Raw genomic sequence first — 14,812 nt, 5'->3', positions numbered from 1 at the left:
TGAGTTTGGGAGACTCAAGGGCCAGGATTTGCCAACATGCTGTGATTACGGGTTTTTTTTAACGATAAAATAAAAATTATAGAAGCTGGGGGAACAGTCCAGCTGGTAGACAGCTTTCCCAGCCAGCAGGAAGCCCTGACTTTTATCATTTTCATCAGAGGAACTAAGCCTGGAGGTGTTGATGCGGGAGATTTGAAATAACCAAAAATAGTCCTTTTTTAATAATTCAGTTTTAATAAAAGGAGAAAGAGGGGCACTTACAAAGCCAAGGCTCCAGCGAAGCAAAGGGTCAAGCGGGGAAAAAACAGGGTGTCTCTCTCCCACCCGGTTCTTTATAAAGGTACCCCTCTCCCCTGGGGCAGCCACGCCCCTGAACGCAGGGATTGGGCCAGCTGCCCCAACATCTCCCCCTTTTGTCTAAATAAGGCTGATTCAGAAACCAAATACAACTATATACAATGGGAATAGATCATAAAATTACAAGAAGCAAACAATATTAGGCGAGGAACATATAACAAAAAAAATTTTACTAAACATTCTACTTTAGGAAGTCTAAATAATGTAGAAGGTAGCTACAATTATCTAATCTTCAACCCCATCAAAGATCTGAGAAGGGAAGTAATATTGCTAAAGCAACCAGGAAGCATAAACGAGAAACTTCCAAAATGTGCAACAGAAGACAGAGACAATTGACTACCTGGGCAACCACACGAAATCTTGTTAGCAATGTTGAGGCAACCAACTTTGGCTGAGGCCTGATAGAACCTGACATACCATTATACAATGGCAAGGAACCATTAGTAGAACTATCCTATCCTGTCTTGGCAAGATAAAACAATTCTGTTTTATCCACTTATGGATATTTTGTAGCTTAGTCAGTAGTGGAGGTATGGGCTTTTCTTTGCCCAAAGGCCAGTTCTGCCAAGAAGAAGACAAACTCCCAGTGGAGTGTCTTTGGTGCTCAACGTTCTCTCGGAAGTAGAGCATTGTTGCCAGGAGTGATTGTGTCTCATAAGTACAAAACTCTAGGTTAGATTAAAGGCCATGTTCTACAGCTCTTCAAAGAGGTCAAAGATTATGCTATCTATACTAAATATAATCTCTATGTGTCTGAAAAAACCTGATTATCCTAAATATAAATATGACAAACATATAGTTCTCAACACTTATCTAACGGTATGACTAATAGAGTAGACAACTGTGCAATAAATGAAGACAATGATTTCCAAATGTAAACAAGGTCATTACATAAGTAATATCCGAGGTAGAAATGTACATTGCAATATAGTAAACAATGTCATTACATAAATAATATCAGAGGTAGAGGTGTACATTGCAATATGGTATATATCTCAATATAATAATTGTTTCAAACAGTGGTAGGATCATACTCTCATACAATGTTCAATATATCAATATACAAGAATCAACACCCATATAGTTTTCAAAAAACAATAACTTACAAAAATCAATTATTCCTTCAGACCACCAGTTAATCCCTCCCCCCCTTTTTTTGAAATAAATATATACGTATACGTAGTTTATATCCTTGAGTCCATATAAAGCCTTCCTCAACCCCTCAACCCTATACCAGCCATTAATTAGTGTCCCTAAACCTGAGGGTAAACTTTGTTGGGAAGAGGGGGGGGCGTCGTCATCTAAGATTGCTTCTAGCTGACATAGGGGCGACTTTTTTTCTCAGGGGGTCCTGTGAAAACAAATGATGGTAAAATACCCAAGGTAACATTTCATCTAGGAAAAATGTGTGTAGCCTCTGAATATTTTGAGGAGATCCGGCCAGAATGTTGTCAAAATTGTGCACTATTCAAAAGTGTTCTGTGCAGTTGGTATCAAAAAACAGGCCAAATATTAGCGCTATAAAAACATGACATCATAATAACCAGTTGGAGTTGATGTTGCGGGGCCCCGTCTTCGTCCTGGAAACGGCAAAGATTACTGAAGAAAAAATTTGTTGTTTGTTACGAGAAAGATAAGCATTATCTACAGAGACATATACAGACATATACCTGTATATTTTCAATGAAAGGTGCATTAAAGACAGACATAGATATGAGGGAAGGCAAAGAAGGCAAATATGTTAGTATCATTATTAACATTATTATTATAATTATTCTGTCTCGTAACATGGCTCCTGACCTGAGACAGAAAATCTGAGAAATCTTTTATAAACAAGCTTGGAATTGGAGAGGGACTGGGCAGCTGGGAAAGGGAGGCTTGGAAGGTCAAGGCTATTGGCCAGGATGCTTCAATTCTAAAGAAAGCCTGAATTATGAGAGGCCGTGTCTCCCCAGATGGTAGTGGCCCACCACTCTGGGACAGAGGCAGCCAGACCTCTGTAAATTTAAGGTCAGCCTGTTCCACCACCACTCCTTTAAACCTGGAATGTGAGGGGAAATACCAGGTCAGACAGCCAGACAGCCTGAGGAGACAAAGTTCTCCAATTACAAGAAGCAGCTTTCTGGGGAAGACGTGCACTGCTTCTCAATGTAAATACATATTTAAAAATCTTCTCAAGCTTTTCTCTGAATATCTCTCATAACAGTTACAGAACTCAATGACTTCCCAGTCATTGGAAAATGAAATCCAGGAGCTGCAGAGACGGTTCAGTGGTTAAGAGCACTGGCAGCTGTTCCGGCTCAATTCCCAGCACCCACATGGCAGTTGGCAACTGTGGATAGCTCCAATTCCAGGGGACCTGACACCCTCCCCCACACATACATACAGACAAAATATCAGTGCACACTAAATAAAAGTAAATAAATCACTAAAAATTTAAAAAGAAAAAAATGAACACCAAACTCCAAAAGCTGCCCACCAGCCCACACAGGTCATGCCGTTCCCCTCTCCAGCACTCCAACTAAAGCAAACTTTGCTTCTGGCCTTGCGGAGCTCCCAAACCTAACACAGAACTTCAACTCCCAGCAACTTTCATGAGGCTTCCCCTTTATCCTCCAATCAAATGATTTCCTACAAACATTTTTACTTTGCAAGACTCAAAAGTAAGGACAGCGCTGCAAATATATCTATGCCCTAATTTCCCCTGTCTCGTTTTCACGTTATATACAATATTACACAGAACTCACAGACACCAGGAGGACCAGACTGTTTCCAAGAGCTTCCTTCTTAATTCTCATGTTAACTTGGCGTAAGAAGGGCTTTAACAGACTTTGTAGACTCCCCATGCCCTTTCGGAGGAGTGAATGGGGGATTGGATGGAAAAAAGGTCTGTATGTGATGTGGGGGGGAGGGGAGAACAGGAGGATGGGAGGGAGAGGGAACTGTGGTTGGTATGTAAATTTAAAAAAAAGTGGCCTTAATGTCTAGAGATTTGCCTCCCATTGTCCTAATGTCCTCCACACAATCCCACAGCATCCCATGTGGTACAGAAACTCTAGGAGAACTATCCCAATTGCTTCTGTCCAGCGTGAGTCTGCAGAAGACTGTACTCACCAGTTAGGTAGGAGAGCCAGGGCTTCTGGTCACAGTCTCTCCTTCTAGTCCTCTGCTGAAGCTGGAGTCTTCCCGTGCTGCCAATGTTTAGAGGAGTCTCTCCCAGAATTCCATCCTTATCTCTTGGCCACACCTTCAAATATTTTGTTTGAAAACTGTTTCTCATTGTTCTATAGTCTTTCACCGGATAGCATCTATTTACTGGCTTAAATACTTAAAATAGCACTCAGAGTGGCTAACGTGGTGCTTGCCTTTAATCCCAGCACTTGGGAGGCAGAGGCAGGCGGAGGCACCAAAGTGACAGAGAAACCTTGTCTTGAAAAAACAAACAAACAAACAAACAAACAACAAAAAATAGCACTCAGGAAGCAGAGGCAGGCTGATCTTGTGAATTCCAGGCCAGCCTGATCTATATAGAGCGAGCCGGTTTCCAAAACAAATAAACACACAAAAAAACAAGAACAAAATCTTTGCTGGAATGTCTCTACAGCCTCAGCAAAGGTCCTCACCTGAGTGCAGACTCCAGGCCTGGAGATCATGCCAACTTTAAGATGGTTCCTGAATAAAGGGAACGTAAATACCTGGACAAAATTTGCAGAGGAATAAAGTGAAAGGCAGAAGAGACATAGAATATAGAGCCCAGTGAGGGTCCCCGTGCAGAGGCGGAAGTGAAAGCTGACTCCTTATACTCACTGGTCTGCCATTCAGTTACTATCATCCTAATGCATGTTCATTTACAGCCCATGTTATCAGTGAAAGGGTCTCAGCAAATGAAGCTAGACGAGTCTCTGCTTGCAGAGGTGAGAGAGAGAGGATGCAACTATCAAAGCTGAGTTTCGCCATGCCCTGACGCCACTTTCAGGTCTATTAACTGGCCCCTGCAGCCTTCCAGAGCTTGTTTTTTGCTTTGTTTTGTTTGTTTGTTTTCGAGACAGGGTTTCTCTGTAGCTTTGGAGCCTGTCCTGGAACTAGCTCTTGTAGACCAGGCTGGCCTCGAACTCACAGAGATCCGCCTGCCTCTGCCTCCCAACTGCTGGGATAAAAGGCGTGCATCACCACTGCCCAACAACAAGGCTTCCAGAGTTGGGTAGTTGTGCAATACAGTGTTGTGGAGTGTTCACCAGAGAGGACTGCTTGGACATGGGAACCACAGAGCCTCTCTCAGAGTGAGCCTGTAAGCACAAAAACCATGTCCTTATTTGACATACTTCAGTAAACAAGAACAGTTAGCCAGAAGTGGAACTACAGAAGCTGAAAAGAGACTTTCCCAGAACTGTGTGTGTTGTGATGGATTAGGCCTTTTGTTAAATTGGGAGCTTAGCTCCCAGGCCCTGGCCTGTGAGTTGCATTGCTCTGGACTCCAAATCCCAGCATGCCAGGTAATGACCCCTCCCTGGGGTAGGGGTCAGGATCTCTCCCACAGGGTATTTAAGTTAGCTCCCAGAGGAAAAACACGTGGTTTTTGGGTCTATTTGGGCTCCCTGCTGCCCTGTCTCCCCGCCATGTGCTCAGCCACCTGAGAGCGTCATTCTTAATAAAACGATGGACATTCTGATTTGGTTTGATTCGACCTAATTGGATTTCTTGCGCCAGCGGAGCTGCCTTCTTTTTCTTATCACCTTTGTTTTAGTTTTGGCAGGTGTTATTGTCTATGTTCTGAGATTTACAGCCTGAATGGCACTTCCATCACGGAATCAGTTGTGCTAAGGTCTCAGGGCCCGCTAAGGTCTGGGGCCCTGTTACATTCCCCACTGGTCTTAGTGAATGAGTCTAATCATAGACTCATCCTATTTGAAAGGTGTGTTGTTGGTTCTAAGGACCAACTCAGAGCCATAACAGTAGAGAGAATCACCATGTAGAGTCCTTTCCAAGTTGGTTTTATTTCCCCTTTTGCTACCTGCTTGACCCAGACACTATCACTAGATGGACTGGAACAAGGGGAAACTGGTGGTGGATTTGGAGATCAGATGGGTCTCCGGGGTAATCTAATGAACAGCCTGTGTGGAGGGCTAGAGTGACTGGAGGGACAAAGGGATGGTTAGACAATTCCACTGGTCAGAGACTTGGGAAGCAGTGGGAGAGGTCTTTCCAACACAGTCTCATAGGTGGTAAATCCCTCCTTGCCTGGTGGAGCAGTCCAAAGCAAAGCAAAGAAAAGCAAAGAGGCCTATCCATCTTTTATAGAACTCTAATGAGGGTTTTGTTAGTGTGTGTGTGTCTCTCTGTGTGTGTCTGTGCATGTCTGTGTGTCTGTATCTGTGTGTCTTTTTATCTGACCAGAACTCTGAGGTCTACATGCACAATAAAGTCTTTAATCTATGTTTAAGCTTTAGCTATTATTTCAGACATTTTGGCTTTGAAAGCCAGACCATTGTTGAACCTCATTGTTAGGTGGAGGCCTAAAATAGGGGAACCATTTCCTGGAGGAGCTTTTTAAGCTTGAGCAGTTTCAGTCCAGGTGAGGAATCCTTTTACCCACCCTCAAAAAGTGTATTTAAAAACTAGTAAGTGTAATGGTCTGCTCCGTCCCTTTAAGAGACAAGCCACACCCACCCCTTTATCCTCAGAGGCAAGCTGATCTTCAGCTTCCAACTGAGTCCTTACTCTTTTCCATCTCCCTCTCTAAGAGGCAGCATCTGTCTCTCCCTACTTCTCCCCTTCACCCTTCTGTTTCTCTCTCTCCCCCCCCTCTGTTCTTCTCCTTTCTCCCCTTCCCTTCCATAACCCACTAAATAAATATCTAACCTCACTCTTCATGGTGTGCCTTATCCATGTCTCTGTCTCTTGCCTGCCGCATGTCTCCCTGCCTGGGACCAGCTGCCTTTGGAGACCTACAGCATGGTCTCTTCATGTGCCCATCCATCTGTCTCTCCTTGTGGGACTTGCTGCCCCTCATGGTCCACTGCAGCCACTTGGAGAACTGCTTGTCCCTGCCTGGGACTGGAGCTGTTCTCGGGAGAAAAAAAGAGGGCAGAGTCAAGGGAGATGCAACAGCCATAGCAGAAGCAAGATATTAGGTAACAAGTCACAAGCCCCATGGTAAAATATAGAATAATAGAGATGAGTTGATTTAAGTTTTAAGAGCTAGTTAGTAATAAGCCTGAGCTAATAGGCCAAAGAGTTTGTAATTAATATAAGCCTCTGAGTAGTAATTCAGGAACTGGTGGGCAGGAGAGAAACCTCCAGTTACAGGGCTGTTTAGAGCAAGCTCAGGGCAGAGCAGGGTGAATGTGCACCCGGGGAAACTATTTCCCCCTTCCTGTGAGCACTCCACTTAGATGGCAGGGGTCCTTGGATGAGAGGCCCAGGCCCTGGCTCTCCACAGTGCCACACAGGAACCCACGTTAACCTTGAGCAGGAACCAAGCAAAAAACAAACAAGAGTTCCTATTCCCAGAGTGGCACAGGTAGAGGGTGTTTGGGGTTTCTCTGGGTGACCTGGCAGTGCCAAAAGGATTTGGATAGGAGAGGACACAGGTCTTAAGCTGGGTGAGGGTAGGTTCTCAAACAAGAAAAAAAAACACCTGCTCAATACAGGGAAACAAATCCACAGAAACAGATAGACTGACACATGCACAGACTTACATACAGACACACAAACACACACACACATACACACAGCCTTACATACAGACATGCAAACACATACACACATACACACAGGCTTACATACAGACACACAAACACATACACAGACTTACACACACATATACACACAGACTTACATACAACACACTAAAACACACACAGAGATTTACACATACACACACACAGAGAGACTTACATACAGACACAGAAACACACAGACTTACATACAGACACCCAAACACACAGACTTACACACACAGTAGAAACAACCAGGGATGCTCAGCACACATTCATGCACCTGAACAAACAGAAGGATCAGTGATGTCTCATATGGATCCTGGACACTGGACTGTCAGGACCCAGCTGACTTGTCGAACATGCCTGGAAAGGAGAGTGAAGAGTGGAAGAGAAAGAGACAAAAGACAAAAGATAGAGTCGGGAGGGCTCTCCGTGAATACTACAGCCTTGAATTTAGGTTGTGATATTTCATTTGTATTTTAATAAATAAAGTTTGCCTGAAGTTCAGCGAATAAAACAGCTGCACTGATTGACTTTATAGACCAGGCAGTGGTGACTCACACCTTTAATCCCAATAGCCACGCTAGTTTGCCTTAGAAACCAGGTGGTAGTGGTGCATACCTCTAATCTTAGCACTGGAGAGGAATATAAAATGGGAGGAGACAGCTCTTTTTCTCATCCTGAGATTCTTGGAGGCAGGATGGCCATTTACAACTGAGATAGAGCCAGTGGCTAGTTGTTTTGCTTTTCTGACCTTCAGGTTGAACCCAATTTTTGTCTCCGGGTTTTTATTAATCATGCTATAAATTTATTACTCATAGTCCTTTTCTACCCAAAGCAAAAGGGAAGGGTAATAGACTTTCTTACCATGGTTCAAGGAATGAACAAGCGTAATCACCTCCTTAATTCCCAAACAGCTAATAACCATACCTTTGGTCGAACATCTGTTATTTGGCCTTGAGAAGCATGAACTCTCTGACCTTGAGTCAAGATGGAAATAGAATCACTGTGGGCTCCCACCCTGGATAAGCAGTTAAGCCAGACATCTCCAACGTGCCCAACAGAAGGCATCTTAACCAGACTTACTTCTGAAGGTGACAGACCAGGCAACTTTCTAATTTATTTCCTTTTGAGTTCTTCAGACCTCTCTGAAGCATTAGGCAGTTACTGACCTGGAGTCCTGGGGACCTAGAGTATCTCAGGTTGAGCATGCCCTAGGAGTCTGCTGATTACCACACTCTTCCTCACTCCAAAGGGGTCTAGTCTACAGGATTCTGCTGAGACCTCCAGAAATTTTGTGAGGTATTCACCATAGAACACTGCTAAGGCATGGGTTAATCGAATAGAAGAAACTCTTTATTAGCCACGTGGCAACTGCACTGGATGTTCGGGATCCCAGTGTATTATGGACCCTTTTTCAGGATGAGCTTTTAAGCACAAAAACCATGTCCTGGGTTTACATACTTCAGTTAACAAGAACAGTTAGCCAGAAGTGGAGCTACAGATGCTAAAAAAGCAAGGTTACAACATTTAGAGGCTTTTCTAGAACACTATAGATTCTGATGAGTTAGATTTTATTTTGTTTTGGCAGGTGTTGTTGTCTATGTGCTGAGATTTACAGCCTGAATGGCACTTCCATCATGGAGTCTGTTGTGCTAAGGTCTCAGGGCCTACTAAGGTCTGGGACCCTGTTACAACAGGAAACTGGATGTGACCATTTTCTGTTCTGGTAACTAGAAAGTGCTACGTGGTTCAAAGTAAAATGTTTCCAGAAGGCATTGTCACTTTGTGGGGCTTCCTCGTCTCCCCAAACCAAAGAAATAATTAAATAAACCATGCATGGACTTCTTAAAGATGCTGAGAACAATGTCACAGATATGCTTGAGATTCAAACTTCTCCTGACCCATCAGCATCTGAGTGGCTGTAAGATGCTGCCCCTACACCCATTTAGATGAGTCAGGGAATTTAATAACATTGGGTTTTACCAAATGGACTTAGGATAATCATTTCAGTTTGGATGTACAGTGTTGCTGTTCATTTTCTTTTCTTGTTCTGAGACAGGATCTCATTATGTAATGCAGGCTAGCCTGAAACTCCTATGTAGCCAAGCATGACTATAAACTTACCACCCGGGGCTGGAGAGATGGCTCAGTGGTTAAGAGCATTGCCTGCCCTTCCAAAGGTCCTGAGTTCAGTTCCCAGCAGCCACATGGTGGCTCACAACCATCTGTAATGAGGTCTGGTGCCCTCTTTTGGCCTGGCCTGCAGGCACACACACAGACAGAATATTGTATTCATAATAAAAATAAATAAATAAATATTAAAAATAAAACTTACCACCCTCTTGCCTCCCCTTGTACTGACATCACAGGTGTGTGCCATTATGTATGGGTTTCTGCTGTGCTGCGGTTACAACCCAGGACTCCATGTATGCTTGGCAAGTACACTAAAACTGGCCTCTATCCATAGCCAGGATGGCTGTCTTTCAATGAACTCTACACTCAAATCAAGATGTACCTGGTCACCAAGTGAACTGCCCATGCCAGGGGAGCTCTATGAAATTTGTGCTAAGTGTTGTCAATGTCTTACTCTGGGGCTATGAACGTAAACATTGTGGACTCCGGTTATTAACAGTGCATGTTTATAGAAGATGGCAACATTTTATTAGACCTCTGTGGCCTGGAAAGATTTCCAAGAAGTACAATTTTTTTTAAAAAGTATAAGACAGCTTAGTCCATAGGAACTCATTTTAGCAAAAACACAAGACAATGATTTCTTTACACGCATTTGTTTTGAGGTGGAAATTTCATGGAAAATGTCACCAGACTCCTCATAGTGTGTAGAAGGAGCGGCGGGGCTGCGTCCCGCCACCCGGCCGCCGGCTAGCTTTACATCCAAAATAATTACACGGAAACTGTATTCTTTTAAACACTGCCTGGCCCATAGTTTCAGCCTCTTATTGGCTAATTCTCACATCTTCCTTTAACCCATATTTAGTAATCTGTGTAGCACCACGAGGTGTGGCTTACCAGGAGAGACCTTAACCTGCGTCCATCTCTGAGAGGAGAAGCATGGAGACTCACTATGGCGACTGCCTGAATTGTCTGCCCGACTCGGCTTTCTTTGTCCCATAATTCTGTTCTGTCTACTCTGCCTACCTAATTTTCTGTTCTCTTAAAGGGCCAAGGCAGTATCTTTATTAATAATGAAAGTAACACATAGACATTCCTCCATCAATAGTGTCTCTCTGGTAGAGAAGCAGCTGCAATAGGAGGACTGTACTTTGTAACTGTATAGATGGGAATGTATGCCCATGCATTTCTTGCAGGCCAGAAGAGAGCAATGGATCCCTTGGAGCTAGAGTTACAAACCGTTATAGCCCCTTTACATGGGTACTAGAAATTAATCCCAGTCAAGTGAAAGAGCCGCAGGCACATAAACTGCTAACACATCTCTGAAGTTTAATGTGTGGCATAAAAATTAGATGAAGGGGCAGGAGCCACAGCCTGGAGCCTTGAACTGAATAAGGGCAGAAGCAGCTGAGTGACAGCATTCGTCACCCTGCTTCCTGACTGTGCACGCAATGGCACCACCATTGTGCCTCACACTGCCGCTGCCACCATGGTCCCCACCAAGATGGACAGTAACCTCAAAGGGTGAGCCCAAATACACCCTTCCATCCTCAGAAGAGTTAACAGGAAATAAATTTCTTTAAGGAAAACAAAACAAATCTCCAAATTAGGTATTGTTACAAAGATGGAAGTATTTTAATTAACATGATTTTGTTTTTCAGGCTAATTACAACATCCTTCCTTCCTTCCTTCCTCCCTCCCTCCCTCCCTCCTTTCCTTCCTTCCATCTTTCTCTTAGTAAGACAGATAGATAGATTGTCCCAGAAGGATGCCACTGAGGATGCTGAAGGATAGGAGACCACACGCATACAAATGCTCCTCTAAGAAACACTTACCCTTTACCAAGTTCGGTCACCATGGGTCATGGGATGGACATTAGATTCTGTCACATGTTCCAGTTAAGGACATCACCAATTCCCACTTATGGAAAACCCACTCCACTGTGTCATCCTTATTCAATAGGAGTCACTTGAATTTCGTGGAACCACGTTAAGCAAATGCGATGCTAAAAGTTTGTATTTCCAGAACAAGAGACAAAGACATGGTGAAGCGCTCCTCCCAGTGCCCTTCAGAAAGCAGTGGCAGCAGCTCTGCTCCGGGCGGCTCCCTGGGTCTTACTGCTCCATTGCCGGGATATTGACCTATCCTGCTACATTCTCACTTCCTTGAAGAAAAACTCATGAATATATTTCCTTCTTTTTAAAAGTTTTTAAAAATATTTTATTTCTTTTCATGTGTATGGATATTTTGCCTATCTATGTATGTCCATGTACCACATGCATGCCTGGTGCCTGAGGAGGCCAGAAAAGAGTCAGTCAGATCCTTGGGGACTGGAGCCACAGGCAGTTTTCAGCCATCGTGTGAGCACTGGGACTCAAACCCAGATCCTCTGTCCGAGCAGCCTGCACAACTAACCACTGAGGTTTCTCTCTAGCCCCTCTTCATGGGATTGCAATCCAGCAGGCATGGGCTCACCTTTCCAATCACAGCACAGAACTCATTTTGCACCAACATTAAGTAACATTAGTAAAACATTAAGTCAAACATTAAGTAAGCTCCTGAGGTATAACAGATATAATTAGCTTTTACTCTCTGATAAGAGCTAGACTGGAATAAAATACCCAAGAAAAACCAACTAGGGACGAGAAGGATGTTTTCTGGACAACACATGTAATTGGGAATCTGAAAGCTACAAGGCAGCCCTGCAAACATCAGAGAGAAGCGTCCTAAGAAAGGGAACAGCCATGACATAGGAGCCAGGACCAGGAGAACTCAGGCTCTCCTAGCAGCAGACAGGAAGCCAGTGTGGCTGAAACAGAGAATCAGGAAGGAGAGGGGGGCTAAGGTGGGAGAGAGGCAGTCCCCCAGGCAATGGCTGAAAGGCTCCTCTACAACAAAGCAGGTGGGTCCTACTGAGAATCTTAGAGCTGGAATTCTTGGGCTACCAGGTGAGGACTATGGACTTTTAGGAGAGCAGGAGTGGAGCAGAGGTCCCAGTTAGGACACCGATTCCCAGAAGGGAGAGGGTGGAAGGTGAGAGGTGAATGAGCATAAAAACCCCTGGGCTTCCCAGAAGCCTCATGGGAATTGCTTGAGCTCCTGTGGTTTGTTTAATCTAGTTCTGTTTTGTTTTGTTTGTTTGATCTGCAGCTTTGCTTGTCCTGTGCCAGCCTCCTGCCTGCTTGATTGTGGATTCTTCAGACACATTTAAAGCAACTGATGGGCCCATGCTTAAGTAAAAATACAGTATTCTTGGGGCCAAGGATGTAACTAGAGTGAAGTGTTTGGCTAGCCTGGACTGAGGCTTGGGTGTGAGTGGCTCACAGCGGAGTGATTAGATTCTGCTAAGGTCTATTCAGCCCTCATGCCAGTTTCCGAGTCCCAAATGTCATTATTGGGAAGCCAAGCACCTTCGCGACATCCCCTCCTTGGGATCAATGAGCTGATTAATGGACCCGAATTGATGTTCTTTTACATCTGTTCCCTCATGTCCTGCAGTTCCTAGAAACTAGACTTCAGAAATGGACCCTCTTCTACCCCCAGCCCTGAGAAGGATATCTAGCACGTGATTAAATCATGGAACATTTGAACCCAATATGCCCATGTCCTGTGGGCCACACATAGTATGGTGAAGATATCTATCCCAAATTAACTGGTAAAATAAATAGTCTGTTTTCAAAGTGAAGAACCCAGGTTTTTATTAGAGAAGGTACATGGCTGAGGTGATATCATTCCTCTCCAGGTCGTGCACACCATTCTCAGAGGAGAACTGGTTCCATTGCTGCATAAGGTGCTCAAAGAGTCACACAGTTGAAACGCACTGTCAAAATGCTGCCACATAGTCTTAATCCCAGCGCTCAGAATGCAAAAAGGTTTAAAAAGAAGTATAATTTTTTAGTAATGTAATGAACTCTCCCACAGCAGGTTATAGGTAACAATCTCAATGGTGTCTTGAAAGTTCTAGATTAAAAGAAAATTTAATAAAATCAACAAGACTGATTTATCTGTGGGATTATTAAAAAAAAACTCATCTTGGATCTTTCTATCGATCCTCTCAACTGGTGTTTATTTATTTTTTCTCCTAGACTATAGCAAAAGCACAAATAGCAACTATATCAAAGGAAAACATGATTGTTTTAAAGACATATCAGACACATACAAAATAGATTCTCGGTTATAGTAATATGAAAACCATTGGCTCGGCTCTAACTCGACATCGGCTATTACTGCAACATCTGCTAGGGGGCGGACGCGCACTCGGGAATGTCCACTGCTCAAAGAGGTCTCACTGTCACCTCTCATTGCAGTGACCCCTGTCCACCAAGGTACGTGAGGACATGATTACAGCAAACAGAAGGGGACAATAGACGTTACCCCATTGTTACTACTGACATTATCGGAGCCCATATAGATGACACGTTTTCCCTTGAGTCCCACATATTTTTTATAGAATGCCACTAGTCACCATATTCTTGAACTTGGTGGTAAATGCTAGGTGGGACAGCCAGACAGATTTCCAGACCCTTTTATGTCTATCATGCATCTCTGGGAAGACTGAAGAGCAGAGCAGACATCATAGTCTCAGAGACCAGCAGCCACCAGGTAGAAATCAGGAGGCAGGAGAGTTCAGGGGCTGATGCCCCCCTCTGGTGACCTCACCGCTGCAGAACTGGCTTGACAAATCTTTCTTGAAAAGCTACAAATCAGGGTAATGGTCGCTAAAGTCCTGCTGTGATCTGTAGTTGCTGCATATTTCAGAAACAGAAAACACTGTAGCTTAAACACAAATCTTAGAACAGGCAAGGGAAGCCCTAGAATTCAACTACATTATAATGTATCATATTTCCAGAACTACACGAAAGCATAACCAACTCTAATGGTAATATTAGAGTCCCTTCTATTTGTCTGTGAAGGAAATTAAACCTGCATGTTTCTACGATTTTACGACCCCTTGGGGAGGGGAGAAAAAGTGACATTTCAAATTACAATAAAATAGATAAAACATGATCATGAAATACTTTTAAATTCAGGATGTGCCTCCCGCTTGCCATCGCTCTTTATTTTTTTTAACTTTTTCCTTCTAAACCTCTCTTAATGGTTTTAATGATCAGGACAGTCTGAAATTATGTTGAAAACATTGTCTTCATCTTGGGTCTGGACAACTGCTGTGTTTTGCCCAGGTCCATTCTTAGAGACACGGTACACTACCAAGCTGCAGAGAAAGAAAGAGAGAGAGAGAGAGAGATGTTGAAGAAAGAACAAGAGGTTACTTTTCAGGTCTAAGCAGAGATTTCAATCAAGATATGTGCTCAAGACTCCAGGACACCCATTGACAAAATTCTTAACAGTACACGACACTACACAGGGCCCTCCTATTAAGTCATAGAAAAGTTTGTTTAATAAACATCAGACTAACTAAAAATCATTTTTTTTTGAAAAAAGCAGTTCATAGTGGAGTCCTTCAAGATACTAATGCAATGAAACACAAAATTTGGAGGTCAAGAGAGATAGATATCTAGGCAACTAACAGAGCTACCTAATCAGCACATACACATTGGAACTGGGCTAGGAACTGGATAACTCATGTATTTACTTTGCACTGT

The sequence above is a fragment of the Arvicola amphibius genome, chromosome 4 (assembly GCF_903992535.2).
Source record: "Arvicola amphibius chromosome 4, mArvAmp1.2, whole genome shotgun sequence".
Classification (NCBI taxonomy): domain Eukaryota; kingdom Metazoa; phylum Chordata; class Mammalia; order Rodentia; family Cricetidae; genus Arvicola; species Arvicola amphibius.
This window is presented reverse-complemented; position numbering follows the sequence as displayed.